Source organism: Passer domesticus, chromosome Z (genome assembly GCF_036417665.1).
Source record: "Passer domesticus isolate bPasDom1 chromosome Z, bPasDom1.hap1, whole genome shotgun sequence".
NCBI lineage: Eukaryota > Metazoa > Chordata > Aves > Passeriformes > Passeridae > Passer > Passer domesticus.
The window spans coordinates 10,250,003-10,275,309 of record NC_087512.1 but is presented as its reverse complement, the minus strand read 5'-3'; the positions used below and the strand labels follow the sequence as shown (position 1 = coordinate 10,275,309).

At 42.7% G+C, this 25,307-nt stretch overlaps 1 long non-coding RNA gene across 12 annotated transcripts in view; it reads left to right on the top strand.

The window, feature by feature from the left end:
• LOC135291352 (uncharacterized) overlaps positions 1-22,520 on the top strand; it is a 44,527-nt gene extending 22,007 nt beyond the window's left edge. For 4 of the 12 annotated variants that reach the window (XR_010354159.1, XR_010354155.1, XR_010354149.1 and 1 more), the window contains exons 5-6: positions 7,105-7,169; positions 14,659-14,872. This is a non-coding gene — a long non-coding RNA (uncharacterized LOC135291352). Of the gene's footprint in view, positions 1-2,062; positions 2,304-3,788; positions 4,080-7,104; positions 7,170-14,658; positions 14,873-18,614; positions 18,844-22,343 lie in introns of those variants that run through there. The other 8 variants (XR_010354153.1, XR_010354150.1, XR_010354157.1 and 5 more) reach the window with 5 other exon arrangements.
• The last annotated feature ends 2,787 nt before the right edge of the window (positions 22,521-25,307 follow it).

The following is a 25,307-nucleotide window of genomic DNA, read 5'->3' as shown; positions in this document are numbered from 1 at the left end:
CCAAGGACTCCTTATATTTGCCTCTCTCCCTCTTGAAGACACCAGAAGAGTAGCCACCTCTTGTTGTGTGGGGTCAGAAACTCTGCTCATTACTAAATTGGAAGTGATAGTGTGCCAGAAGGCTAGGCTTTGTTTAATGTTGATACTTTCTACTCTCCATTGTGTCAAGGAGCTTTAGCCTAACCACAGCCACTCAGTGGAAATCCCCAACAGGTAATATTTTCTCATTCCTGTATTCCTTTGGCATTTATTTTACAAAATATATATGGGAATTGTTTATTTTTTTTCCCCCAAGCTATTGGTGCAGAAGACAAAAATTGAAGGAGAGGCCACCCCAGGGAACGACATAATCATCAGATAAATAATTGTACCCTTTCCCTAAATTCTTATCTTTGGCCCACGGAGCTGGTAACTGAGCCAGGCTCATGGCATTGTGACAAGAATGCATGAGCAGGGGATGGGATAAATCATCTTCTCCTTTGTTGCCTCAGTATAACAAGCCCAATTACCCAGTTTAACACTCGCATCATTTGATTACTATCCTTTCCCCCAGTGCTATCCCCTGGACATAAAATACTGCGTATCCTCAAAGAGCTGCTCCAGAGGGCCACCTGCATGACCACAGTAATTGGGCCCTCTTGCAGCATCTTCCTCTCCTCTGCCTTGCAGATCCCTCAAATTCCCGTCCGAATTTCTGGGATAACAGGCACTGGAGTGAAGCTGCGCTGAAATCCCACCCCTCCGTGTGTGTCTGTGTGTCTGTGTGTGTGCGTGCCCGGAGGGGTGGGGTGATAAACACTGCTGCTTGCTCAAAGAAGTGGATTCCCCTCTGCGGTGGCTTCTGCCGCCAGCCACAGGAAAGTGAAATAATTACAGGAACTCTCAGTGGTGTTGCAACTCTGTGTTACAGTTTCATGACCTCCCAACCAATACACTTCGCTACACACGCAGTTTGATTTATTCTGGTTTTCATTTTTTTTCTCCTTCTTTCTCCCTTCCTTACCATTTTTCTTCCCTGCTTCCAGACCCACCCCCCCCCCCCCCCTCCAATTTCTCTTTGTTTTCTCTTTTGGGAGATGACATATTTGTATACTACCTTTAAAAACCTCATAATTTTGCATTGTATGCCTGCTCAGATATCTGCAAAAAAAGTTTGTACTGTGCCCCAGGATGGGGGAGCTGCAGATGACAGCTTTTGGCAAAATTTCAATTATTTATTCACTGAGGTGGCCTGAAAAGCCTGATATTCAGGTTTACTCAAAGAGGACCTGAAATGACTCATGGTCCATATTTGACCCCATGTTTGAGGAAGACACCCTCATGACTGTGAACAACCTGTTCAACGGGGCAGCAAAGGCACTGGAATTGAGGAGCATTTTGGAAAAGCCTTTAAAATTCTGTGGTTTGGCCTCTGCATGGTAAAGCTAATTTAATCAGTCTCCTTCCTTGTACTAGCTAGACCATAACAATTATCAGTTATTCTTACATAGAAAAATTTATTTTTAAAAAGGGAAATTAACAAGAGGCAGAAAACAGTTTGATTTTCAGACGAACCAGCAGACTTTGCATAGACAAATGCTGATGCAGCGATGTTGGTGCAACAAGTTTCCAAACAGCCTTTGTTTAGACACCTTTACATAGTTTCCAGATGGAGGAAGGGAGACAAGTGGTCTCTATTTAACTTGAGCATAGTCCCTCAAAATGCCTTTCCATCCCTCAAAAGCGACGGAGAATGGGTGCTTACTAAGGATGTTTTTCAGCTCAATCCCGAGAAACCCGTGAATATGCCATGTAGCACCTCCATTGTTATGCTGCCTGCAAAGGTTTCCTGGGCACTTAGGAGTGAAAGATGCCATGAAGAAGGGTGCAGGTAGGGTACGGTTGTTTAGAAATTCCCAGAGCCTGTCAAGCTGCTTCGGGATGAAGGAGGAAAAAACAATGGGTGAAAGGAAAAAGTACAAGAGATGGTAAAGGATAAAAGTGTTTACTTGTGTTGGGGTCAATGTCCATAGAAGCAGTAACAGAAATACGAAAACCTGAATGGTCTCTTACTCTCTTCCAGCTGGTAAAGCAAAACCTGTAGGAGATGCACAGAGCTCAGTGCAATATCAGGAAGCTGATACCAAAGTTTTCCCAGGCTAGTTCCCAGGAAAGGGCTGTTCTGTGTTCTTGGAGTGGAGACAAAGACCTGTTCTGCAGAAGGGAAACACCGGAAACAGAAACCCAAGGATTACAAAAATCCTGTGAAAATGAAGGCTTTGCAGGAGACAGTTCAGATGAAGTCTGTAAAACCTAGAAAACAGGTATTGCATCATTTCAGCAGGGGGTTAATTTATTATTCTGCATGAGTGAGCACATCACTGCCAGCCAGAAGTCACCCAGCAGAGATGTGAGTCATCCCCTGAAGCAGCCCTCAGCCCGGTAAAATGTCCTTTTTCCAGCCTTGCTTGAGTTGTGTATCCAGTTGCCCTCATTTTACAAGCCAAACCCTAAGTTACTGATTCAAAACCAACAAAAAAAGCACACACTCTTTCAAGTCTGGCTGAAAATAAATATTGAAATTCTTGGACTATGTGATGAGCTTTTCAGACATTACTTGCTGGTTGAAAGGCTTAATCCTGAAAAGTCCCTGCTTTAAAGCACAGTGAAATGGGTCACCCTGGTAATGTCATGCTTCTGTAAATACATATATTGAAAGGTCCCCAATATCCAGTATATAAATCTTTTCTATTTATAACTTTGTGAAAAACCTGAGCCCTCACCTTGAAGCCCTCCCATAGTAGGTATCTTTTTGAATTAAACGTAGTTGCTGATGTCTGAAGTTTTCTTCACATTGTAGTTCAGCCCTGTCTGACTGGTGATAAATCTGTTTTCTCTGACCAGCTACACTAACAGATCCCTCTGGGTACAGTGGGCTGATCAGTTCCTTTCCATAGTTATTGTGTGCTGTAATCAAAGATCACTGCAGTCTGATTAAAAAGGCTTTTGCTGTCAGGAGTGTATGTGACTGAATGAGCTGCTGAACAAAAGCACTGTCCTTTACCTGGACCTCTCCAGACGTCTTTTATCTTGCTTTATCATTGCTGGTGGGTTGATAAAGCAATGATCAACTGTAGGTGAATTTTGCCTGCCTCAGGACCTAGGCTTTTACTTAACGGCAAAAAAAAAAGTGCTCTGAAAGAAGGGGCTCCAAGCCAGTTATGAGAAAGCAGGAGGTTCCTTCAGAAGCTTAACACATTTCTTGGAATCTGGGCAACATGACTTGAGGGGCTGGATCCCACCTTGGAAAACTGAGTTCCAGTGTGACTGTGTGAGGTCTTCAGATTCAGCTTGCCCCTTCACAGAAGTATTTCCTGATGGATAATTTGATATTGTATTTTCAAAACTCACACTGTAGCACAAATTCCTTCAGTTTGGAGGAAGGCACAACACCCTGTTAGACAGGCAAACAAAAATTCCAGTCAGCAGTTTGCAAACAGCTGCATTTTATCTCTGCTAGAGAAGAAAGGAGCAACAGCAGCCTTTTATTGTTTGAATTTCAAAAACTGATTTTACAGTAGAATTTTGTATTTAGGGATACTTCTTGACCAGAGAAACTGGTTAAGTCTATCAAAATTACATTTTCTGGCTGCTTCCTTATTGTCTAGCCTAAAATGATGTCTCATGGCTAGTGTGGGTTCATGGAAGAGGGCATTAATTTTAGTCAGATATTCTTTAGTAAGAGAAATAATTTTGATTATTGGAGAAAAACAAATGACATTTTTGCTTTTGATGCCATATCTTTGTAGAGAAGCTGGGGACAGCTGTGGGGAGCTGGAGACAACTGGTTTCATTTTGCATGAAAGCAACACTGCTGCAAGTTCTGCTTCAACATCATGAAGATGCCTGAGTGGAAATTTCAGATGTAAAATTGTACTTTGTACTTTGCAGCTCACACAGGGACTAATTTTCTGACTTCACCAGAAAGGACAGTAGATGCAAAATTACCTTTCTGGGGGTCATTTGCCCTCAATTGACTAATTCACAGCACCAGGGTGAAGCTTTCACAGCTGTGGTGTTCCAAGCAGGCCAGGGACTGAGAAGAGGAACATGCCTGGCACCTGTGTGCTGGCACAGTCCCTGTGGCAGCCAAGCCCCAGCTCTGGCCCCAGCCGCCCACGAGAAGCAGATGGGTTCAGCTCTCCTGGCCCCACACAGCTGCAGCTCTGCGGCTGCTGCTGATTTAATCTCGTGTCTGGGCTTCACGCCATCTGCAAGCCTCGTGGGAGGCAGCAAGGAGTTCTCCTGCACGTGGGTGTTGATTCCCGCATGTCTCTGTGTGCTCTCCCTTGGGATCAGGGAGCAGCAACGGCTGCTGTGTCCCTCTGGCAGAGGTTACCATCGGGTCAGCCAGAAGGGCAAAGGTAGTCTCATGTCTGGCTGGAGCTCTAGCATCTCCAACCAGTGCTGAGACTCCCAGTCTAGGTTTCAATGGCAGCCGGTGCCAGACTTGGCTCTAAAGTGTCCCTGGGGAAGCACGTGTTTCCTTAACTCGCTGTCCTGTGGGATGGAAGTTTCCTGAATGCAGACAAAGGGAACGATTAATAGAAGTTACAAAAAAAATATGAAATTAATAAAATGTCTTTTGCTTGCCTTCAGTGAGCCATGCCAGATTTTGCATGTCAGGGCTGCTGACCTGCTGCTGGGTGATGGTAGATATTGGTGCTTGATGTCCTGTTCCAGGTGTGTGTTCTATACAGAAATGCATATCTGACAGAGAGGAAAACATTTTTGGCCGGTTCACTCCAATCCTGGCAGCCGTGGCCTAACTTCCCTGTGCAGAAGTTTATCTTTCAGTGCTTTATGGTTGTCTTTGTAGCAAGGGAAAGAGGTGAGACATTTTTTAAGTTCCTGTGGATGGTCTGTGTATCTCATATCCCAGCAGTGAAGGGAAAGGTACCAAGAGGGTTTGCTGTGTCTTACCATGGCTGAGGATATTTAGAAATGGAAAGGATAGGGACATAGTTATTTCAAAATGCCAAACCCTGCAGAACTGGACTTCAAACAAAATCTGGACCTGCCTCTCCAGGTTTTAGTTCAATCCAGAAATAATTGGGCATCAAACCAATTCTGAGCATTCTTGTTCAGCCTGGAGGTCAAACACATAGTTTCTGCACATGCCAAAGTTTTCTCTCCAAAACAGGAAAGCAATGATATGTCTGACTGCCTTAAAGCAAGCAAGGGTAGACAGGAATGACACCTACTGGACACATCTGGGTAACATCTACAGCAGATGTACAAATCTGGAAACAAGTCTTTTAAAGCAAATGACTGCAATGACTGTGCTATTTTGGGGACTTGAGAGCCCAAGTACTTCTGTTCTCTAATAGAGTTGTGGGGTATTGTTGTTGTTTTTATAACAAAGTGAGTTCAAACTCAGGACATCTAAGGGCAAGGCTAACATTTCTCAGGAAAATATTGCACTGTTTCAGTGATTCAGTTCCCTTGACCATAAATTGTGGAAGTCCTGTGGTTTCTTCCCTGTGCTGCATCAAGACCACATTGTTTAGTACTTGAATTGTGTTTTAGAGCTGAAGAATTATTAAAACTCCTTATTGTTTAAAACTCCTAATTACACCATTATGGTAAGCATTTTAAAAAGGGTAGAAATGAGCAACTTGGTAAACTACTACCTATCAGCCTCACCTCTCTGTCTGGGAATATCATGGAACAGATCCTCCTAGAAGCTCTTCTAAGGCACATGAAGGACAAAGAAGTGATTTGAAGCAATGAGCAAGGCTTCACCAAAGGCAAGTCTGGCTTGACAAACGCAGTGGCCTTCTGTGACAGAGTTACCACATCAGTGGACAAGGGAAGGGTTGCAGATTTAATTTGTCTGGATTTCTGTGAAGCTTTTGACATGGTTCCTGACAACACCCTTGTCTTTACATTGGAGAGACAGGGATTTGATGGATGGACTATTTGCTGGGTAAGAAATTGGCTGGATGATTGCATCCAGAGTGTTTTAGTCAATGGTTTAATGTCCAGATGGAGGTCAGTGACAAGTGCTCCCTCATCACTCATCACCCTCAGGGGTCTGTACTGGGACCAGGACTACTCACCAACTAAATAGTCAGTGAGATCAAGTGCACCCTCAGCAAGTTTGCAGGTGACACCAAGCTGAGGTGGTTTGACACACCTGAAGGACAGGATGCCATCCAGAGGGACCCAGACAAGCTTGAGGAGGAGTCCATGAGAAAAATCATGAGTTTCAAGGCCAAGTGCTGCTGCTGCACCTGGGCTGGGACAAGCCCTGGTAGCAGCCCAGTTTGGGCATGAGCAGCCCCAGAGCAGCCTTGCCCAGAAGGGCTTGGGGGTGCTGTGGCTGAGAGGCTGCACATGCCCCGGCCATGGCACTGCCAGCCCAGAGAGCCAAACGTGTCCTGGGCTGCATCCAGAGCCCCGTGGGCAGCAGGGCAGGGAGGGGATTCTGCCCCTCTGCTCTGCTCTGCTCAGACCCACCTGGAGCACTGCACCCAGAGCTGGGCTCCAGCACAGGAGGGACAGGGACCTGCTGCAGTGAGCCCAGAGGAGGCCACCAAGGTGATCAGAGAGCTGGGATTTTTCAGCCTGGGAAAGAAAAGGCTCTGGGGAGAACTTATTGTGGCCTTTCAATTATTAATATTTAATAAAAAAGACAGCAACAGATTTTTTTTATTAGGACCTGTTGTAATAGGACAAGGGGTAATTATTTTAAAATAAAAGATAATAGATTCAGATTGTTAAAAGGAAGAAATTTTTTTATAATGAGGGTAGTGAAACACTAGATAGAATATGTTGCTCAGAGAGTTGGTAAATGCCCCATTCCTGGAAACACTCAAGGTCAGACTGGATGGGGCTTTGTCCCACCTCATGGAGTTGAAAATAGCTCTGCTCATAACCTTCGAAGTTCCCCTTCAATCCAAACTTTTCCAAAATTCTGTGATTCTGTGGATTCTGTGGAGGTGGAAAAGGCAGGATGTCTATTTTCATAATCACAAAATTTCATAATCCCAAACGATTCTGATACAAAAGCAACTTGATCTGACATAGAGTGCATACATGTTAATTTTTTTATCCTGACAGATGTTGGTTCTGGGGCCCAAACTAACAAGGCATGAGGTGCTCTGCTGCTGGAGGTCCTTATACAGGTGAGTAGGTCAAGGCCAGCACCACTTGGGCTATGCAAGGTGTGCACTGCCTTTAACACAGCACGTGGCTCTTCAGGTTGAGTTGTTGGGTTTAAGGCCTCTTTTTGGTCTTCACAACTGACTCCTGGTGACATTCAGCCAGGCTCAGATAGGAATGACTCTGCTCACCTACTGAAGAGCAGTGGATTTGCTGATGTTAGAGAGGGTGCTGACAGAAGAGGGTTATACCTTCTGTGTTTTCATAGTTCTCATGGGGCTCTTAGGTTGAAACTGAAGGCATATTCACTATTTAAGGGAACTTGGGTTTTTAGAAAGTACTGTGTAGGGTCAAAAAGAGGGTAATTTTCTGGGGAACTGGCTTGGCTGTTTGAGACAGATACTGAATTTTTTCTGAGGGGGTTCTTTCCCCTCCCCAAGTCTACTCCTTTACAGTTGCCTGTCTTTTAATTAAATCTGCCATGTCATTGCTTTCCAGTGCTGCAAGATTATGCAGAAGTTTTTTTCAACACAGTGTAGTGGTAATAAGGCTATTCCACAAATCACCCTGCTCTGTGAGTACCAGTGATTGTGGGTTTATGACGTGATATTCCAGTCTCTGAGAGGTGTGACCAAGGATAGGGTCAAGGTCAGCATCACATGAGGACAGGTTCACAGGAGAGTTCTATGGCTTGCTGCCAGATAAAGGGAATTGGGAGCTGCATTAGAGTGACCACAGAAAGGAAAAGTTTTTAATGTTGTTGCAGTGCCTTAAAGTACTGGGATTTATACACAACACATAGAACAAAACATGCTGGTGAAAGGAAAAAATCATTAAGAAAATCTGAAAAATAAAAAATCCTAAAAATTAAAGAATGCCTGAAAAAAAAAAAAAAAGGAAGAACCAGAGAGATGCAGTCAGAAGCACTGGGTATGAACTGCTGACTATCAGCTGTGTATTCAGGGTGTATTTGAGTTGGAAGTGAGGACCCCACCACACTGGAACTTCTATGGTGAGTCATTGGAGATTTAGGCCTGTGAACTGACCATGGTATACCCCATTTCTCAGCCATGAGATATTTTCTAGTAGCTTGGCTCCCTCTGCTGTGTGTGTGAGCTGGTCTGAGACAGGAGGATTTAGATGAGATTTTCAGGGAAATCAAAGGGGGCTCTCAGTTAATAAAAGTTACAGAAGATCTTGTGTCAGAATGTGTCTGGCTTTTATTTATTTGCTTTATTTCTGCTGGTGGTGTCCAAGCCCCCAGCAACTTCACCAGCACAGGTCATGCAAGGCAGGGGTCAGAGAGACCACTACCAACATTCACAGTAACTCAGTTTCTTCACTGGGAGATTGACATTTCCAGTTTCTTATGGGAAGATCTTAATTTTCTTCCCACTGCTTAAACAGCAGCATGATATGAAATTAAAGAACAATGTAAATTTGCACTTCTTATTGCTAGGAGAGTTGTTTGCTCCTAATGGATAGTTAGCCTACGTATTAACATTTTCTTGTTAGTTTCCTTATCAGCCTTGCTGGTTTTCTGTTTTGATTCAGGCATGGGTTTCCCTTCTCATGGTCACGTTGTACTTCCCACTGCAGGCTGAAAACAAACTGCTGATGACTGTGTGCCAGTAGGTACCTTATCAAAGGTACCTCCAGGGCATTTGAAGTGAGTTGGTTTATTAGCCTCACTTCTGCTGTGGATGAATTGGAACAATTTCAGAGCTGTACTTCAGAGCTGCTTTAAGTGAACTCTGTTCTCTAAGTTAAGATAACAAAATACATTAAACTGCTTTGGGGCTGGATGGTCTCTGCCAGCTACAGTTGGAACAACCAAGAGGTCAGTCAGCACAAGAAGTTGTCAGGCTACTGGTTGCTGGCAAAAATGAGCTATCAGCAGAAAAATCTTCAAATGCTATTGGGTTTGTGTGCAAAGTACACTCCCAGGTACTTTCAGGTTGTACTGTAATAAGATCAAAACTTACTAAGAACTTCCCCTGCCCCAGAGCAAGACCAGCTGGTCTTAATGCCAATGTAGATTATGTTTGTCAGAGAAGCTGTGGATGCCCCATCTCTGGGGCCAAGTTGGATGGGCCTCTGAGCAACTTGGTCTGCTGAAAGTTGTCCCTGTCCATAGCAGTGTGGTTGGAACCAGATGATCTTTGAGGTTCCTTTCAACCATTATGTGGTTCTATGATCAGGACTCAAATTCTTCATTAGGTACCTAAACAAAGGATAAATTTATTTGCTCCCCCTTTTTTTTTTAATATCGACCCCATAAGAAAAGTAGGACTTGCATCCATATGAAAGCCTAAAGTAGCTAATGTGACTCTATAAGATCAAGGAGTTTGGGATCACGATGTAAGGGAAGCAAAAGGAAAACTTTTGACACCAATTAGCAATGGCCTTTGCAAAAGCACTTTTTTTCCCCTTCAGGAGCTGCTGTTTTTGCAGTGCAGAATATTTAGAAATTTCCTGTCCAGGTACAGATATGTAGGTGGGAGAGACCATGAAAAAAGCCGTGCCAACTTTATTGTGTATACCTGAACTCTTTGCTGTTTCCTTCCTGTGTTGTGGTCATCTAGATTGTTTTAACAGACAAACATTGTTCCAGTCTTTGCATATTTGTTTTTCATTTGGATTCAGATTAGATACACTCACAGGAAGGCTAATATGCTCATTTCAGCCAAGTTTTCATTCCAGAGATGGCTGTTGATTAGCCAAACTATGACCCTGAAAAAACACTGGGAGATGCATTGGAACAGATTAATTGGGAAAGATAAAAGTGTACAAGACATTTTATCTTCTCTTATACCAGTTTTGTTGAGACTGATAACATTTTAGTCCAGGCAATAGAGACATCAAGTTTATGATGGTGTCTGCATTCCCTGGTGCTTTGTCTTTAATATTACTACTGTGGAATCACGATCCTCAGCTTAATCAGAGTAAAGTAACGCAAAATAATGCACATTAGAATCATTAATAGATGAATGAGAAGTAGTTAAGGAAAGATTCTGGATAGTTATGCTTTGATATTAGAAAGTCTTGCAAATGAATATTAATTTGATTTAAAATACTAAATGTAATTCAAAGATACTGGAGCACATTATAAATCAGAATGTTGAGAGTTGTGAGTATATCTTTAAATATGACTGACTACTTCCCTTTATACCACAGCAGAGATCAAGACACACAGTCATAGTCCAAGAAAACATGAGTCAACCTATAATTGTTTTTCATCTCAGAGTTCAGGGACAGCAGTAATCTGTTGTGCATCATCAGACAGCTGCAGGTGCATTTATTTATCGATCTTTAAGAAGTGGTTTAGTTCTGGTGTCACAGGCATTGGGGCTGTGGGATGGGATTTATAAGAGAGTGTAAAGGAAAGGTTAATCCCCGAAATAAAGCAGATTCTGCTGAATTCTGAGCAAAATATTTTACTTTCTGGAACTGGTTTGAATTTACACCATTAAAGAGGTGCATCTGTTCTGCTTTACCCCTGATTAGGAGAGCCTCACCTCTGCTGCTGTTGCTAGCCCTGAAGGCAAACAGGAGGATCAGAGCCCAGCTGGTGGGAATCAATAAAATCAGACTGATTTATCAGTGCTGGAAGGGAAAGGGGAATTTGATGGGTGGCTGAAGACTGTGTTAGAGCAGTTACTTCGAACCATGGCAGTTTTTGTGTTGTAGCTGTAGGACTGATGTCACCATTAAAGGAGGTGAATACCCAGGGTTTCAGGCCCTTCTTAAATGAACATTGAATGAACATTGACTGAACATTGAATTTGGGCCTTTACATATGTGTTGTCATTTTCCTTCTAGCACGTCAGATTCTTACTGCCTTGCGCCCCCCTAAACTCCCTGTATTTCGTCCTCTCCAAGGTGCACCACCAGCCCCACACAGGCAACTCTGTCTTGATTTTTTCCAAGAGTTGGGTTTATAAGCACTGTTCCTTTGCATTTGATTACTTTGTGTTTGGAGGCCAGTTTGGGAAGGGTAGAGGATTGGTGTGTTTATCCATGCTCAGAGTGAAAAGGTCTGTGAAGTGTGAGCCATGCTGCTACCTGCTTTGTGGAGGTCACAGCTGGGTGGAGATTGAATTCCTTGCTAACTGGTTATCTTATCTGAAAGCCATTGAGTTAGCAGAAGTACTCAGGTGGTGTGTGGTTGGATGCAGGGATGACTTCTCACTCCAGTGGTTTGTGGGATCCTCTCTTCCCCAGGCAATTGTTACTACAGATGAAATATGAGCACAGTTAAGGCACACGAGGTTTTTTGGGGGGATACATCAGCGTCCTGCAGAGGCATCGCTGTGCTGCTGACGTGAAATCACAGCATTGCGCCGGGAGCCAAAAGGTGGTGCTGTTACTGCAAGAAAGAGCAGAAGAAAGTGCATCCCAATCTCTTCAAGGCTGTTGTTGATCAGCTGGGGAGCTGGGGGACAGCTAAGGGTTCTCCTGTTTTTTGCAGGAAATGCAGTATTCCTGGCTTTCTTAGTGTATAGGACAACTGGTGCTGGTGGGTAGAGCCCGGGAAAGCAATAAAATACAATGCAAAAATATGCACCTGGAGGGAGGAGAAGGAAGAAAAAAACCTGAAATAAGTCACAGGATTTCACCCTGTGAGGTATCAGACAGGAAACGAGACTGGAGCGGGGTGGCAGCTGATACTGGGCTGGGCTCCGCAGGGCACGCAGCCCATCATGTGCTCTGCCAGGAGGCAGCCACAGAGCTGCTCGAGCTAGACATAAATCAGGAAATGGAAGCATTAAAGATCCTCAGAAGGAAAGGGAAAAGCAGTGGGAGAGTGTGGAGACCCTTAGTGTGAAAGCTGTGTAACAGATGTAAAAGGAGCCCTCCTAAGATGGTGTTTGCCTCTGTCTTGGTCTCTGGAAAGGCATATGTTAAATGGGACATTGAGCTACTCAAACCCAGTCAAATCACATTTAGACTAACACAGGAATATCTAGATGTTGTGCAGATGGATTAGGGAACTGGTGGTGCTGCAGGAAAATTGTTGACCCCTGTCATCTCCCTGTGGGACTCTTTCTTCCCATGGCAATCACCATCATGTCAGTGAAGAGGTCCATGTCCAGCTTCTACTTCTCAAAATGTCATGATGTTGTGGTGCTGACTAAGAGACACTTGATATGTACTGGATTCTGTCCTTTGGGGCAGAAATTGTCCCCAGCCACTGTGGGGAGATTGAGATTTACAAAAATGAGAGATTTCAAATTCAGACGTGGAGGGGTCCCTCGGGGTTCACTTTGTACAACAGGATGAAGTTCAATTGCACACCCTTGGCAGATGGGACATTGTTGTATCAAGTCATTTGAGGAAGCATCAAGACAGCTAAACCTTATAATCATTCTTCTCTGGCCATAACATGCAGTGGTGACCGTCTGAGGTATAGAGTATGGCATTCTGCACCCTCTTCTCTCTTGCTTTTCTAGGCCACAGGCACAGCCCCACTGTGAAAACCTGCAAAGGAGAGTCTGAACTAATGTTTTTCCTCTCTCCCTGTGACTATCAGCCTTATTGAATGAATTAAATTTCTTAAATTAATAGGAAATATTGCTTGGGAATAGGCTGAGTTGTGCAAGACACCACCCACACTTAATTTTTGTGGCTGCAGATTAATAGCAGCAGGTGTAAGTGCCTGCTGTATTATTCAACTTATGCGTGTGCTTTGCAGCAGAAAGATCCCTTATTCCTGCAGCCTTGCCTGGCCCATCCTTCAGGACCTCTTTCCCATCTGAAAATAAAAGAAAATAACTCTGTAAGGAGCACTGGATGACAAAGCAAAAACAAAAGGGGGTTAAAAATTAGAACCAGAAGCCTTAATGGGGACCTCCAGCACCCAGGTCTCCCTGGAAATGCTCTGTCTTAGCTCTGCCATTAATCTCTGGTTTGTGTTCCTGTGCTCTGGTGCCTCTCTCTGGGGCTATGTCCATTCAAAACTTGAACTCTGGACACTGCTGTATGATCTCAACTGTTAGACCTACTAGAAAGCAGCTGCTGTGAAAACTTTTATATCCCCCAGGAGATAAAAATTGGAAATGCACTGTATTTGGTCTCTACTTGAGGATGTTTAGCACTGATTAATACCAAGAGGAGTTAATGAGAGGCCTTGACCAGAGTGCAGCAGTGTAGATCTGTAATCAAAGCCTTTGCATAATCAGAAACATGCCAAATAGTAAATGCATGTGTCAGAGTAGCCCCATGACATAAGTGTATTGTACCTGAACATGAGATAAGTGGGAATAAACAGCAAATATTTGGAAGAATAGTTGCTGTGTTTCTGTGTGCTGAGGAGCTGTGTACATGTAGCTCAGGGGTTTTGCTGTGCAGTGATATTCATGTTTGTACTGGATGTTTTCACTTCTTATCACCAATGTCTTAAAGCTTGTTTATTGAACTCTGGGTCAGTTTATTCAGGTTTAATGACTCTTCCACCACATGTTTTCATTTCAAGCACATTTTTGTGGGGGGAGCATTTTGTGTGCTGTTGTGTGGCTATTTCAGGAGGTTGATCTTGGGTCATTCATTGAACTAGTAGATGGACGACAGGAATGACTGTTATGGTCTCCTTTATTTTTATTTTTTTTAACATATATTCTTCATTTGTGTTTTATATTCCTTTTTCTGCTTCTGTAGAGGGTTGTTGGTGAAGACAAAAAATAATGTGGTTTCTGGAAGATAACCTTAGCCTACATCAGAGCTTGTGTCCCAGAAAGAGAGAAAGATGTTCTTGTGGTTTGTAAATAAATGTGCGGAATTTAATGACCCATGCTTTTTTCTTGGTGTTGCTATAATCTTTTCAAGAAATCACGACAGGGAATTCAATTATTGGATACATTTGTGGTAACACAAAAAGATTGTGGCTTCATTAGAAAGTAGATTGGGATGCCCTGCCTTAATTTCTATTTATGTAGGAGACCTTGGTGAATGCAAAAGATGAACATGTGTATTTTCTGGAGGATACTCACTGACTGGGGGATATCTAGTTGTAATAAATCTGAGTTTCTGAGTAGTTCCCACACTGTCTTCTCATGCTTTCACAAGCACAGTGAACAGCTTCCAAAAGCCTCTGTATCAGACACTTACAGAGCCTCGGCTGGCAGGTCAGGCTGTGTTTCTAAATGCACATCTGGAACACAGAGGCACTGACCTCTTAGTTAACCAGCAGCTTGCAGATGTGTCTGTTCATCAGTGAAAGGGAGAGCTGTGGAAGCTGTCATGTAAGCTGCTTCCTGTGTGTCAGGACGTGGCGACAAATCATCCAGGCTTCAGAAAGACAGGGAGGGTTTCACTGCAAAAAGCTTGAACTTTCTCACCGAGAGACAGACACTGGTAGTTTTCTCATCCACCTGATGGATATTCTAAATATTCATCTGAGTAACTTTAATGGATGTTGTCTTAGTGGGATGTGTTGCAGACACACATCTCCAGACACTGATGCCCATGCCTTATTTTGCATAACATTAAAACAGATTTTTTGCTATTTTGTAGATAAGAGTGACTGAAATTCAACCTTTGCCTTGAAGATATCGTCGGTGCTCCTTGAGAATGCCCTGTCCTGTACTCTTGCTCACAGAGGGGAATCTGAACTTAAGATATGAGTCCCCTGAGTGGGAGAACTGGAACTGCCAGAGACACTAAGTTCCCACTTTGTCTTTCACAAGGCCTTTCACCACTTTGCAATTAAAAAAGCATGACTGCATAATTGTGATATTTTTGTTTTCCAATTAAGAAGTAAACAAACAGAAAAGGCTGTGTTTGATTTAAACCTGAATTACCATGAAAAACTGAAAGAGAAAAGAAAAAAGAAAAGAAAAGAAAAGAAAAGAAAAGAAAAGAAAAGAAAAGAAAAGAAAAGAAAAGAAAAGAAAAGAAAAGAAAAGAAAAGAAAAGAAAAGAAAAGAAAAGAAAAGAAAAGAAAAGAAAAGAAAAGAAAAGAAAAGAAAAGAAAAGAAAAGAAAAGAAAAGACACAAAACAACCGATGGGGAGAGTGGGTTGTCTTTGTTATGTGATGTAGCATTTTCAGCTCTCTGCAGTGTGCCTTTTCAGTGAAAAGGTGTAACTTTTTTCTGTTCCATGCCTATAGATAACTCCCTTTGTGTTATATATCTCTGCTCTTCAATACCTGTTCTACAAGTAGTATCTAAGATCTTAGGAGTATCAAAAGCAAACCAACTCTACATAGACTAGTCAAGATTCTTAAGAATTTTTCTGGTATGAAAAAATTTTCAAAAAGTCAGTGAGATGTTTTGAGTCTTTACAATGTTGCTTCTTATTCTGAAATAATTTTATAGTCCTAGATAAGGGCTGAAAAGATATTCAATACCTGGATCTGCCATAGAGCCTTTGTGTGGCACTGGTTGGGTCATTTAATTATTTTTTCTAATTTGCATCTCTGAAGAAGAGTACCAATAAATCACTTCCTCATCACGTTTTCATGGTGATAAACTATACATCTGCAGCTGTAGAAAGGATTAACTTCTATGCTGCCAAAAGCCAGACTTTGCTACTCTGTCCTCCAGTAATTGTTGGGCTTTTAAAAATATCACTGCTATTAATTTCTGTTGAGATATAAGAGTCAAAGATTGACTGAGCACTTTGATGTTGATTTGATGGTCATTACATGCACAGCCAATTGCAGATGGAGAGTTCTGTGAGTGATTTGGTCCAGCTACATCAAGGTTAGGGTAGTTGTTCGCAATATAACTTAAATGATCTCTGCACCTTTCTTAAATTCAGGGGGAGAGAGTTACTTTTGATTCCATCATTTGGGACTGCTCCATAGCTTGGGCATGGATCAAGCTTAGTGCCTCAAATAAGTACAAAGCCAGGGCAGTGAGAAGGGAAAATTGTAGTGGATTTGTGTTGAGAATATTTCCCATATGGAATAGCAGTTCTAGCCTAGGAGTTATTTTTGTTCTGATGCTAAAAATCTGCATAATGAGATAATCTGCAATAACAAGTTTTCCCCAGTTTTTGTGCATGGGCAAACCACATTGACTGAGAAATGTTGCCAAACTTGTCTGCAGTGTACAAAGCAATAATGCAGCTCTGTGGAAGGAAGTGTGTGTAATGAGTGACATCCGTCTCCTTCACAATATCTGCCATCTCCATGGCAGTAATTGCCACATTTATGTGAGCAAAATGTTTGATTCTCATGTCTGATTTATCAGCGACAAGCTGCATAGTATATGTTACAGATTAACATAGCTGATGCTGAAAGATTTTACAATAACTTGAAAAAGCACAGTAGCCATTCTACTATATGAGTACAGAATAAATTTGTTTAAAGCAAGAAATCAATATGAAACTCTTCAGAGTTCTGAATGTGTATGTGCAAAAGCTATTTTCATGTAAAAATCAAATTCATGGGAATGAAATGAGATCACTCTTGCTTGCTTGCAAGAGCACTCCCATGGCAGCTGTGTGCCTTTGACTGTCTGGGGGCTTATTTTAAGTAGTCTGGTTTATTCTAGGTGCTGTAGATTTAAAATGCTGGTATGACTGTGGGATTGCAGCTATATGTGTGCTGTGTGCTTGAAGTCTGTTCAGTGAATAAAGATCTTCTGGGGATCTGTATGCCAGTACACAGAAAATATTCCTTTTTAGGGGCAGAAGAGTGTTTTCTGTACTGATTTCATGAAACTGAAACTGCATGTCTATTTTACTTTTAGCCCTCTTCTTTCCATTTCTACAAAGATTCCTAAGACTTTCCACACCCAAGTATTCCTGTTTGTATTCCTTTGTACCAGCTCTTTCTATTCTCTGAGGTTTCCTTATGGCTGTTCAGCCCAAATATGACATTATTACTTATTTCAGCTGGCCAAAAAGGTATAACTCTAGACTAAGAGATTATGAACTCCTGAGAGCCACCTTTTTTTTGTCCTGATTCTTTCAGCACACACACACACACACACACAAAAAGGTAGTTCTTGTTTTCTTGATGCCACTTTGACTACCTGCCAAAATTTCAAATTTCAGTCTGTGTCCCAATCATTACATCATGCTTTTTGCATGGGTTTTCTAAGCAATACTTGACAGGATAATAATGTTGGTGCCATTTAAATTGATGCTAGACCTCGTGTGTCCTGCAAGTGGTCTGGACACCAGAGTCATAAAAATGATTGCTGCTGATGGCATCATAGTGGGAGTCTATGTGCTCTCAGTGGTGTTCATATGTAGTATTGGTTTTGGTTGACAACTTCTTTGGCAAGTTGGGACTTAAAAGGGAATTCTTCTCACCAAAATTACTACTTCCACCTCTGAGATACCAACCCTCACACAAATAATAATTACGGTCGGTTCAGGAATGGGATGCTCAACACTACGTTCTACTGCAGAAATGTGTCTCTTCCCTGTATCTGGCAAATTATAAAACTTCTAAAAATGATTTTTCAACACATTCCTGCCAGACTATTGCAGGTGGATCACTCACTATTGAGTGATTCTGCTAATCAGCAAATATTACACCACTGAATCATAATGGTGTTAGAAAATATTACACCAAAAGAGGAAGGAATATCCCTTTTCTGTCTTCTGACCTTTACTCTAATATTTTATTCATTTTCTGGCTTGGCAAGGCTGTATGTGTTAAATGTTGGAAGGTGACTAATTTCTGTGGAGTACTTTTTTTTTCTTTTTTAATTTTTCCCCCTCTCTTTCAGTGACCTTAGTTCTGACAGAGAAAGCCAGGATACACATTTTCATAAGGGCAAAAATTAGCTAAAGAAAGAGGCCTAGATCAAGTGGGAGTCATCTGTATTGAAACAACCAGACAAATTCAAAATGGAGCACAACTGTCAACATACCTGGAAAATGCTTTGACACTTGCCAGAAATAAGAAATTTTGGCAGTGGGTGAACTTTAGAGGTAGTCAAGGAGGGAAATGAGAGCAGTGAGGTATTTTAAAGTGAAACTAGTTGTGCTAAAGTGCCCATGATCACTTTATTGTTTTGTTGAGTTCCAGTCACAGCCCCGGTGTGTTAGGTTTTGCTCAAAAATAAATATTATCTGCTAGCCTCAGGCCAAAGCCTGACATGGAAAAATAGCACCAATCCAGAAAGATGAACGGGCTAGAGTTCTTCCTTTGCTTTTTGATGACCTCAATTAAATTACATGTACTGGTGGGTCTTGGTCTTATAGATTGCGTAAACTTGTACCCACAGATGCTTGCCTCAAAGCAATTTTTCCAAATTACTTGCTTCTGGAATCCCTTTTATGTGATGACCAATGATTCTAATCTGGATCTGAGAACTTTTGTCAAAACTGTTAGAGTTTTGTGATGGGTTTAAATTTTAACAAGTCAGCATTTTCTAATGGGATAAAACCCCCACTTTTTTGAGAGAGTTCCCATCTGGTAGTGCTCAGATCACAATATCTTGTGTCTCTCTGAAATTAAAGCAGATGGAATATCTTAGAGCATTTTATGCTGCTCTTCTCATTTCAGATCATTTGCCTTCAGGAGGTGGGACTTTGAGAAACACTGAATCTGAAAGCTGAATTCACTAAAGCTGAATAAGAAACTGTGAAAGTTGGAAACACTGAGGGAGACCATTCTGGGAAGTTCTTTAAGTTTCATCCCCTAGATGTATAACTGATTAATCTACAGTCTTCACTTTAACAGTTTGACTGTAATGGTTCCTCATATGATCAACTCATAAACAGTTAAGATGTCACTCTTGTTGTTCTTCCTTGTTTGTTTCTTCTTGAGGGTTTGGGGTTTTTGGTTCTCTTTTGGGTTTTTTGTTTTCTTTTTTTGTTTTGTTTTTATTTTTTGTTTGGTTTTTCTGGGAATTTTTTCTTCTTGTTTGGCAAAACTCATTTGCATCTGTGAAGGAGGCTACAGTAGCTGGTGAGTGTCTCTGTTGTCCATGTAGTGAAGAACAAGGTGGAAGTGCCTACTCCTTCATGTCTCCATTCCCCATGGACAGGGAATGGACAGAAGATACTATATTGATCAGGTTGCAGAGACCCTTTCAGAAGAGGCCACTGTTAGTGTATCTGTATCACATCAAGTAAAGAATCTAAACTTATCCAGGACTTCTGATGCTGTGTGTTGCTAATTTTGCATAAGACAAGGCTCCCTAGTGCAGTGGGAGCTGGGGAAAGGGTGGGAGAATTTTCCCTTCCACTTTGGTCTCTGATTGAAGTTTTTTTCTTAGAATAGAGTTGTTTTCTGAAAACCTTGCATTGGTATTGAGCTGAGTTCTCTAGGCAGTGACTTCCCATTTCTTAGTCAATTCTATTCCAGGATTGGCACATATGTGTAAAGAAAATGTAATATTTACAACATGAAGCTGTGTCAGAGGATGTTTTGCTTGCTCATTTTGGGGCTGTCCTGGCCCTGCATAGGACATCCCAAGAGTCTCACTATGCTCCTGACAGCATTGCCCAAATGCTTCTCGTGCTCTGCCAGGCTGGTACTGTGACCACTTCCATGGGGAGCCTGTTCCACTGCCCAAACACCCTCTGGGTGGAAAAACCTTTTGCTGATATCAAACCGAAACCTCCCCTGCCACAACTTGAGGCCATTTCCTTGGGTCCTGCTACTGGTCACCACAGAGCAGAGATCAGTGCCTGCTCCTTTGCTTCCCCTTGTGAGGGTGTTGAAGGCCACAGTGACATCTCCTTCAGTCTTGTGGCTGAACTCACCAAATGACCTCAGCCACTCCTCACATGGCTTCCCCTCCAGGCTCTTCACCACCCTTATGGCCCTCCTTTGGACATTGTCTAACAGGTTAATGCCTTTTTATATTGTGGCACCCAAAACTGCCCCCAGCACTCGAGGTGAGGCCACCCCGAGTGCAGAGCAGAGCAGAACAATCCCTTCCCTTTCCCCACTGGTGATGTCCCCCAAGGACACTGCTGACAGTACTTCCAGGCATGCATGCAATGGCTAACCCTAACTTACAGTAAAAACAGCATACTGGTGGGCAATATTACAGCCCTGACATAATTCAGATGCTTAAGTGACCCTCCTTTTTATCCCTCTTTCTCTTCCCACTCCAAAATACCCTAGCCAGTTGGTTTAGAGCAAGTGGAATATCATATGTTTCCCAAAGGAAAGAAACTGCTCAGAAATCAACATGTCAATCTGCTTCAGAGAGGGCTAGTCCCAAGACGTGTGAACATAAGTGCCTCCAGACCACTTGGCAGAGCCTGTGATTCTTCCTTTGCTTTAAAAGCTGTGCAAAGACAGAGTTGTCAAACAGTTCTGAGCACAGGAGTGTAGGTGGGCTGCTCTCTTGGAATCTCTGTCTTTGCAGCTGTTCTGCAAAAATTAAACTATCCTGTCTTCATCCTTGGACCAGGTGGAGATAGAAGGTACTGCAAGAGATGATGCTGTCAGAAAGTCAGGTGTGTAGGCAGGCACAGGACATGTTTTCTTTGGATTATCTCAGACTCAGTATAATGTGGAAGTCACTTTCTGGAAAAGACCTAAAAATGAAGCCCCAGCTGATTTTTATAAACTTGGGTTTTTTGCAGCAATGGCTGAACCAGCCCTTGCCTTCTGTTGCCTCCTGGCATCTGATGTCCTCAGATATGCTGTGTTTTACCACACCAGATGCTGCATGTGGTGATGTGTTTGACCTGCTGTTCATGCAAGGAGCTCTTAAACAACAACAACAACAACAACAAAAAGTGAGGGTGGTTTGGGAGTGACGGAGAAAAAAAGTTTTTTCTTACAATATCATTGTTGCCAAAAGAAATACATGTCTAACAGTCAAACTCGGTATCTGGTAGCTCTGTTTCTTGGCACATTTGTCTTTAACCCTCTGTCCTCACAAATGTTATGGCACAAATCTAAACTGCAGGTCATCGTATTCTTATCTTTAAGTCCATTCCTTCAATGTGTTAATAAAACAAAAAATCTGTCTGCTTACAGCTCAGTATATTTCCATAACATCAATGACTAAATTAAGGAATAAATCCATGCTCCAAAGACTGTGCTCCTTTAAACCCCCCTTTTTCCAGTCTCATAAGTCCCTTCTCCCTGGAAATTGGGCAAGAGTTTCTTTATGCTGGCAGTTGCAAGGAGGCAGATCTCCAGGTCAATGCCAGCACATGAGTGAAGAGAAAGCAAGGCCAAGATTCACTCCTTCAAGTCCAGAGGTCTTGACTTCATTTCCCTTTGCTTTTGAGCTGTGCACAGCACTGGAAGGTTTTCCTAGTAAAAAAAGTAAAGCAAAATAAAGCACTGTATTTGGAAATCTGTTTTTACATAGAAATCTGGCATAGAGAAGTTCTTTCCTTTGAGAGGACTTTACTTCTGTGAGGCTTCACATGCAATATTTAAGAGATTAGGCAGTACAAAATGCCAAGTCATCAGCATTTCCCTCATTTTCCTTCAATACTCATGGTCTCTACAGCCTTCATGCAGTTTGATGTTTTCCAAGTAGAAGCAGTGTTGTCTTTGTGAATATTTACCCATGCTACTTGCTGGGCAAATGCTGAGAGCAGTTTGCCAAAAGGTTTTGCTTAAAAAAGAGGTTCTGATTAAGGAGTTTCATAGAGCATAGTTTGCATCAGTACAATATCAAAACAGCATCTCTGACATTTGCATGTCACCCAATGTTAGAAGATGTGTTTATTGTGTAAGCTGAAAACAGAAAACCCAAGGTACGAAGATCTGTTTAGAAAGAGCAAATAGTGGATCATTGAAATGGGGGTTAACTTCAGAAAAGCTGAGTCCATAAGAACTTGCCATTTCCACCAGCCCCACAGAAGATTGTATTACTGAGAACAAGACTCACTTCTTCAGAATTTCTAGTCAGTGTTTCAGCTCAAACTTGTTTGTTAAAAAAATGAAATAGATGCACAATGTGGAGCGGCTCATCAGCTGGGGACAGCTCTGACAACAGTGCTTGAGACTGCACATTTAAGGCATCAGTAACATCTTCCAGTCATGCTGGCAGGAGAAAGAAGAGAGCACTAATTCTTATTTGTTTATGCTAGTTTGGGCTGTTTTGAATTATTGATATGTCCCTTGAAACTGTCTCTGATCATTTCCCATTGAGCACAGAGGCATGTGGTGGTAAGAAGAGACCTGGCCTAGCTGCTGGACTTTCTCCTGCTGAACTCAGCATCTGAGCTGTTCATAACAGCAACAGATGTTTCTGCTTTTTAAGGTCTGTGGGAACCTCACTTAACATTTTTTTTCCCTTCTTCCTTGCAGGAACAAATGCCAATATAGCCGAGATCCAAAAATCTTGACCTCAGCTTTGTGTTATTATTGGACGTTATTGCGACTGGATATCCTATTGTCCATTCTCAAGTAATAAGCTGATAGCTTTTAATGCTGTATTTGCTTTTTCATGCATACTTTCTACGTGTTTGTTATTCAGATGCTTCCTGGCAATAAATGAGGGAACACATAATCACTGTTGCCTTCAATGCAAGTGGGTCTGCGAGATTAATCTTGTTTCAAAAGTGCTAGGCAAGCTCAGGAACAAGCCCACCAGCAACTAAAACAAATAATGTCCTTTGCCTTCTTAGTGCTCTAAACAGTCACCTGGTACATTATATTGCAGGGATCCATGTCAACACTGTGCATAAGGCCTGACTCAGTCCTGAACACCTAGACCTAGATATCTCAGAGTGCTGGGTAGTGCGTGTTAAGCTTAAAACTTTCCAAATGAATGCATATACTTAAAATTTTATTACCATTACTTATAAAAAAAGGAGAGGAGAAAACGTACTTAAATCCAAGCCTGGCTTAATTTCCTATATGTCAACAATATCTGCTTTTGCCAAGGAGACCCTTGCTAGGCAGTAGATTTGCTTTCAAGAAAAGATGGGCTTTATGCCATATTTCCACAGGTAGCTCCTTTGTGTGAATTAACAGCTTTAATTGCCAGCAGGAAGACCTTAGAAGCATTCTTGGCAGTACTTGATCAGGGGATGTGCCAAATTCAAGCATCCCTTGGCCTCCCTACCCGTACCAACATTTTCAAGATGTCAAGGCTCTGCAGAGGGTCTCAGCACTGCCTTGTCTCTGGAAGAGAGCTGGACCTTGGTGAGTGGCTGGACATGAGCCATAAGGCAAAGCTGTGGCTGAGCCATGTATGAAACATGTCCTTGCTTTTGCAGCATAGGCTCTGCTCCCTCCTCTCTGCAGTTGCCATCAGGAGCTCAGAAAACGAGACAACTGCCTACGTCTCTTGCACAGGGCTGGGAAATAGGAATGACATCCTGGGATTTTGTTGGGCATGTGCAGTTCCTGGGGGGCAAGGGTGACAAGGAGGCAGTTTTCGGAATTACATAATTGTTTAGAACAGACCTCTGAAATCTGAGGTCCAACCTTTGACTGAACATCGCACTGTCAAGTAGACCATGGCACTGACTGCTCCATCTGGTGGTTTCTTGAATACTCCCAGGAATGATTACTCCACCACCTCCCTGGAAAGCCCATTTCAACATTTAACAACCCTTGCTGTGAAGAAGTTCTTCCTGATATCCAGCTTCAAGGTCCACTGGGTCACCACCCCAGGTAGGCTCACTTACCAGCTTTGTCAGGAAGTTCTCTTTCACACTCTCCAGGAATTTCCTAGACCCCCTCCTGCCTCCTGTAAGTTTCCAGCAGATATCTGGCAAGTCCAAACCTCCCACAAGAAGAAGGGCTGTCAGTGTGAAACATCAGCCAGGCACTTAGAGAATAGTTCGTCTTCCTCTTCACCCTGGGTGGATGGTCCAGCATGTCTGCCTTGCTAGCCTTTCCCTTGATTCCTATCCATCATCACTATCCTTGAGTGCTCTACAGCCAAAACACTCCCTGAGATACAGAATAACCCCACTGCCTGCCCTTGCTCCCCTGTCCCTTCTGAAGAGCTTGTAGCCACCTACTGCATCCCTCCAGCCACGAGAGTCATCCCACCACATTTCCATGACTATGTCATAACTTTCCTGCTGCTTGGTGGCCTCCAGCTCCTGTTAGTTACACACGCTCTGTGCATTGGTACAGGGTAACAAGCAGGAGGAAGGCAAGCAGGATCTACTATGGTGCCCAGTTAGGAAAAACATTTATTTCTCCCAGAAGCAGTTTTGCCACTTGTTCTGTTTCATCAGCTGTTGTCACCAGCCCAAACATGGATATGGCTCTTGGTGGTGGTTTTACCAGGAGACTGTGATGGCAGGGTGAGTTCATCATTGATACAATAATGGTTTGAGGTTACCTGAGCTGCAGGCAGAGGAGTGACAAACTGCCCAGCCAATCTGGGCAATCTCAGAATTAAATGTTTTCCTGTTTGGGTGAAAAAGAAAAGGTGGTTCTTCATTTCTGTGCACAGGGCTCCCAGCTTTCTGGGCAGTGACATTTCAGCTGATTTGGATGTTTCATGACTCTGCTATGGAATTGTGTGCTCATGTTGCTGTTCCACCCAGGGCTGGCACAGGGGTTAAGGTCTGTCATCCCCACATGTAACATACTGTGCTGGAAGGAGAGGAGAGAACTTAGCATGGGAAATGCAAATCCCCCTAGCTTCCTGCTATTGCTGTTTGTTTGGAGATGGCTTAAGATGTAAAAATAAGTCTGATCTGTCAGTGTTTGCTTTCCAGAATTTTTTACGTGCTGGTCTGGTACTGTGCAGTTCCTGTGCATCCTGCCTGGCACACAGCACCCATGGGGCAGCAGATCACCCCTGTGATTCAGCAGCAGCAGCAGGGCATACAACATAAAACCCTCCTCTGTCCTGGCCATGCTGGGGATGTAACATAAGGTCAAGTGCTGGGATGATTCCTCTCAGCTTCCTCTGGAGCTAATCCTTCTGCAGGATGAAGCTCAGCCTGGAACTGCTGGGTGTGATGCTGTCAGCATCTCTTGGGGCCCTCTTGCAGTGGGTTCTGTTCCCCTCCTTGTCTGGCACTAGGCACTGCAGCTCTCCTTGCACGGGCTCAGAGGAGAGCTCTCAGCTCTCTACAGCCCAGAAACAATGTCACAAAAACTGCACTGAGTTTCAAAGGTTTCACAGAATTAAGAAAACCCCTTCCATCAGCTGTTCTTTCTAAACCTTACCCTTCTAAATTTTTTTAAATCTATTAATCTTTTTATAAACTCTGTTTCATGCCTAGAACTTGTCCAGCCTCTCTGGCACAGTCTCTATTCAGATCCCTGCTTTCTTGCTTAGTCCCTGAGAGTTTTCCC